This window comes from Apis dorsata, unplaced genomic scaffold (genome assembly GCF_000469605.1).
Source record: "Apis dorsata unplaced genomic scaffold, Apis dorsata 1.3 scaffold_89, whole genome shotgun sequence".
Classification (NCBI taxonomy): Eukaryota; Metazoa; Arthropoda; class Insecta; order Hymenoptera; family Apidae; genus Apis; species Apis dorsata.
In genome coordinates, this window is record NW_006263387.1 from 169,039 (window position 1) to 175,093 (window position 6,055).

A 6,055-nucleotide genomic window follows, 5' to 3' on the forward strand; every position below is an offset into this window, starting at 1 on the left:
GCTGCACGGTGTTCGCGCTCGGCGTGCGTAGCCAACGGACCCCCATAAAAGAGCAGTGCAGCTGTGTTTTTTTTCGAAAAAATCCGTGCCGTGTGTGCGGGAGCATGCGGTCGATTCGACGAGACAGTCACGAAGAAGAGGAGGAGGAGGAGGAGGAGGAGAAACAGAAGAAGAGGAGGACAGGTAAAGAAGAAACAGAAGCGCGGAAGGAGAATCAGAGAGAGAGAGGAAGGCGATCGACGTGGAGAGGCGGAGGCAATGGAAAAAGAAACGATTCGCCGCGGACAGAGGGTTGAAGAACGGGTTGAAGAAGCGGTGGAAGAAGGAGGAGAAGAAGCGGCGCAACATGCCGAGGGTACCGGTCGAAGTGAAGGAGGATAGCGAAGGGGCAAGGTGCTGCCAAGGTGGCGGTTAGGGCAGCTGATCTTCGAATAGCAGCAGGTGAATGCGAAGAAGCTCGCGCTCGTGGATGGAGCGAGACAACCGGGATGGTAGTTGCGGTAGATGCGCCGCTGGCTGTGGAGGAGGAAGAGGTGGGATCCACGCGTGCATAAAAGGTGTTTCGTTATTGTTACCAAGCGCGCGCGCGCTACCCGCCTCTTGGATTTATTAATCTTATTCGCCGTGGCAACGGGCTCCTCTTGCTACCCTGATCAATCCAAGTCAACGTCGAACGTATCCAACTTGTCCTCCTCAATCTTGGGTAAACATTGTTTTTCTTAAAAAAACATTATTTTTCTTCGAAGTTATTTCTACATTTTCTGATAGCAGAATGGAGATATATCGATTTCAAATTTAAGCATCCATTGATTCAAATTTGTTACAAGTAAAATGTTTAAAATTTGATATGTATTTTTAGTGTAGTATTGTGTGGTTTAGGTTATGTCATGTCAAGTTAAATTATTGGCGATTGGATATAAGGGAATGATCGTTTTCAAGATGGTGAATTTGAAAATCGATTGTGTGAATATTTATAGTGTCATAAAAAAGACATAAAACTGATATCATTATTGTAAGCGATCCTAATTTTTTTTTTAAACTTTTATTGTATTTTATAATGATATTCTATAAATAGAAATTAAATATATTCAATAATTTAACTAAAGTTATGTAATTTTGAATCAAATATATTCCTAGATGAAAATTATTATAAATATTATTTCCTTTCTATTCATGTTAATATTAACAGAAAATACAAAAAAAGTTTAAAAAGAAAGCTTTAAAACAACAAAATTGAATCTCCATATTAAAATTAATCCCAAGTCAACATCATATAACAAACATATTCAATTCATTCTCTTCTTTCCATCTGATAGGAAAAATTTATCGAACAGATGATTTTTTAATTTATCTGCAATAAGTAAGTCATCTCATTCAATCTCAACGTAATTGGTGACTCATTATCAACAAGAAATCTATCTCGTTGAGAAATTAACAAATACGAAGTTCTCGATCGATATTTAAAAATAATCCTCCGATTCTTTCATTAAGGATACCGTTAACACTGAGATTCGCGAAACGCACGCGTTTCAAATGAGTCTCTGATGAATTTATGACCGGTTCCACGGCGCGAAAAGGCTTTCGATGCGCGTGCACGTACTCGATCAACGACATTCTTTCCCATGCCGTGTCTTCCGTGGAGGATACGAAGGACGAAGCCACGTCGAGGGATCGTCGACGGCCGATGCTCCTCGAAGCCTTTTTCTCCTGATTGCGGTTTCCAGACCGAGGCATCGTTCCAAACTTATCCGTTGCGTAATTCCGCGCCTTGGACGATGATTTTCAAAATTATGGGATACGAGTTTCGTACTATTATTTTCCTTTTTAAGATAAGCATATGATTTTTTTTTGACTCGATAATCAAACTCGTCGAAATTATTATTGCTCGAGGCTTCCAGGTGATTTTTTTTTTTTTTTTTTTTTAATTGTTTAGAATTGTGCAATTAAAGAAAAATCTTTATTGGTAACCAGTGATGTATCATCCGATTTCTGATAAAGGAATTGGAATAAAATTTCTATTTTGACGCATTCATACCCGGAAGCTTCGAGCAATAACAATTGCATAAACAGTTCTAAGCTTTTCCTTGGTTCCAATTTTTGAGCGATAATTTTGTTATTATTTACGTAATATCGAAAGAGCTATGACTTAATAATTTCAGATAAATATATAAAATAGTTACATAAAAAATTTGTATCTCGTTTCTGAGTTATCATATTCTAAAGTTAAAATATTACTTTTGACCCCGGTTTATCCTACCTCTTCCCCAAAGCCCTACTGTTTAGATCATCGAAACGAGGTCATAGAAATCGATATTATTAATTCTCGAATAACAAAGAGATTTTTTTCATTTTAAGATTAATCAAAAAAATAAATAAAATAGAATTCTATTATGAATCTGAATATAAACTCAATGAATAGATTCACATCCCATCTACATTAAATTTAATACAATCTTCTATCTAATATATCTTCAATTAAAAACTGATTTGTGTAACTAAATTTGTATAACTAGACTAGAAATGAAATAGACTTGTACCATATCCACAATAAGAATAATTCACAAAAGTTCAAATTTTCTTTAAAATATAGAATCGAAGAAAGCACTCGTCAGTTGCTGAAGAGGTGGCCGAGGAATCTGTGAGACTTAACGGTCGGACACGCCACGGAAGAACAAGTGCAGGGTGCACTTGTGGGAAGAAGGTCAGGGGTGTTGCGTGGAGGGTGTCTTGGCCACGAAGGTGGCGGTCCTTCTTCGTGGTCGTCGAATTAATAGGCCATCTGCTTCTGCCTCCTTCGAGGAAGTGAATGTTTAGGAAGTCCATGGGAAGCGGCGACAACGGAAAGCCCCATAAACGATCGGAGACATGGGAACGAACGTTTGCAAGGAAGTCGCATGCGGCCCTGTTACGCACGATATATTCCTTCTGCTAATCAGGGGCAAGACAGCGTAGGTGTGAGCGGCTAGCCATAAGGAAACGATGAGTTTGGATCAAGGATACTCCCAAGTGGTTACTTTTCCGGTCTTTCTACTCTTGTACTGTGAAACGTCCAATGTTTCTCTAACGGATCTCTGATTAGCCGTATCGAATAGCTGCGAGAATTCCTTGGGTATGGATAGCAAAATGTATTAGATAGATTGAATCTTATTCATATTTATTTATATTTTTGTAATTCTATTTTGAACCTACCTATTTAATTGAGATTACTGATATTTAAAATTCTCGTTTTTTTAAAGCATTAGGTGTGTGTGTATGAGTATTACATCTCACATTGATTAGTTTGTAGTAATATTTAAAAATAAAAATGGAATAAAAAAACGAGTCATAGAATGTTTTGAAATAAGCAGAAGATTTAAGAGATATTTCCAAAGATTAAAATAAATGCAAAGGTTGGTATATAATGATGTTAAAATTTAATGGATGATGATATGAAGTATGAGAAAGATAATATCACTATGTATTTACAATGCAAAAGTTTCCAAACATCTGAAAAATTAGAAAGAATTCAGTTTCAATAAAAAAGTTAAATCATCATGAATTTGAAGATTGAAGTACCTTTTGACGTATTGATATTTACACGAAGTAATTACACGAAGAGAATTAGCTTCTATTTTCTGATTCTTCTATTCCTACACTTTCTGTATCCATCAAACGGCTACTTATGTCATGTTAATCTAATCATTTGAGGAACTATCGAATGATCGATCTAGCCAGTAAAGATTGAAATTCCATGAATTGCATCGAAGAATTGCGTTTCTTTGCACTTTCTCAAGACACCGTAGGCGAAGAAAAATTGCGGGTGAAGACTATCAATAACTTCTGCGGAATTCGCGCTAAAGGTTAACCGAAAGAGCGACCCGTCGCGTGTGTTCACGGATCGATCGGAGAAATCGTCGATCGTAGCTGATTTGTGCAATTGAATCTACTAATATGCAATTAATTTTCGCATCTGTTTCGCCTATTATCTTTCTTCGTGATTTCTGAAAAATCAATCGTTATCTTAATTTGTTACTATTAATTAATTAATTAATTAATTTGTTGTTTATCTTTAACAAGATTTCTTATCGTAGATCTCCTCCATTTTTTTTTCGTAAGATGTTAGAGAACATAATTAGTAGCTTGTTTTTAGAAATGATATATGTACATTGATAATGGCATAAATTCAAAATTTTAGAGAAGAGATTTTTTTAAAATCTTTGATAATGTTAAATAAGGCCTTATTAATTATCGTATATAATTATTAATTAATTATTGCGAAATTTTGATAAATTTATATAAAAATGGAAATATAACGTAGACTTTGTATTCAATAAAAAGAAATTTGAAGTTTTTTGAGTTGTGCCACTATCAATTTCAGCGATATATTTTAATGCTAATTACGATTGTCCTTTTTTATATATCTCTTATAATTTATATCGTAATTATCTGAACTGCATCATTTATCATTTTGCTCGATTCATTAACTTGGCTTGCAAAATGATGTACATCCGATAGTGTTCCATTTCAAATCGACCTAATCTAAGTTCTAAAATGTAAAAATCTTTTAGCAAGACCAATTTTTTACAAAACGACCTTTCTATCAACACAAGATCGAAGATTAGATTCTTAACCATCTAACGTCATTACGTAACCCTTAAACAAAGAATCTTAGGATGGTCATAGTTGACGTTATGCATGGTGATTTTGCGGTTGATGGAAGATCTTGAATTGGTGGAACGAAGTAATGTGATCGGAAAGATTGAAAGCTGGAGGATGGAAAAGGACCACAAAATGACCTGAAAAAGATCGATAGAAGGTTAGTGAAAGAAAGAGAAAGAAAACTAAAGTTAGAAAGGTATACGATAGGATCTACGAGGGCTTCTGTCTTCAGCGTGACTGGTAAAAGATTTTTGAGATAGTCTTTGATAATTTCCGATTAACCACTTACAAATGTACACAGATGTTTTTCAAGCATTGCATTATACGTGTTCGAGCGCACAATTATGATTATCCTCTTCTATTTTGTTGCCAGAGAACACTCTGTAAAAAGCAAACTTATTCTTATAAAAAAAAATTAATTTTAAAAATATGTTAATCCAAAATTAATAATAAATCATTTACTTTTAATATTCGCTTACCTCAAATAACACGATATAAATTCTTTATAAGCAAACGTATTACGCAACAGAATAACTTAAAAGCTGTCAGAAGCTTATCTGTCTTCTTGTTACGAGATCCTTAATTACTATCACATTCTCTATATCTCACATTTTTACACATATTATTTCTTCTCACATTCTTATTGGCTGTCAAACAGAAGACATGCCCAAAAAAAGTCATAGCTGGAGGCAACCGGAAAATTTGAGTAGATGAAAGTCGAATGCGAGAGGACAGGTCAGGTGGACACGTTATCTTATATCTGGTCAATCGTCCGTGGCAGGTGGTAACAAGAAATTCAGGGATACGTTTGCCGCGTAATTATTCGCCGCGGTAGATGTCAGATAAGCTTCGCAAGCGAATTATTAATGAAACTGCCGAATCAAGAGAAATCGGTCGGAAAAAGAGGGAGCTGTTGGAAACTTGTTATATCATCGCGCTTCCTTGACCCTGGAGCCGAAACTCGTCTCGATATATACTCGCATACATCACTTTTGAACTGATTTGCGTGTCCAGTTTACGAATCGATGAATTGAATCTATAAAAATTTCTGCAATTTGAGTAAATGCTATAATATTTCTCAATCTAAATATTTATCAAATTGTGTTCTATTATTTTGTGAAAAATTATTAAAATTAATATAAGCCTGGAATGATTTTAAATACTGCAATATCATAGTGTAATAATGAAAAATGAATGTGGTAAATGAAATGGATCTAAGTCACGTGGTTAATTTTAACTGCATATTATATAATTCTGTTTATCAAATTTCAAAAAATTTTAAACATTTAGATCACAATGAATTAATAATTATAATATAATTAAATAATGTTAGACGTTGTGAGGAGAAATGTTGGTATAAAGTATCACGAATATAAACGTATATTTGCTACGACTCGGTGGAAAGAGCGTGAAAAGA

At 34.8% G+C, this 6,055-nt stretch overlaps 1 long non-coding RNA gene across 1 annotated transcript; it reads left to right on the plus strand.

Moving 5' to 3' along the window:
* Positions 1-3,593: 3,593 nt before the first annotated feature.
* On the plus strand, positions 3,594-5,773 carry LOC102674250. The gene is made up of 3 exons (XR_004149787.1): positions 3,594-3,799; positions 4,548-4,878; positions 5,300-5,773. It is a non-coding gene; the product is annotated as an uncharacterized LOC102674250 (long non-coding RNA).
* The last annotated feature ends 282 nt before the right edge of the window (positions 5,774-6,055 follow it).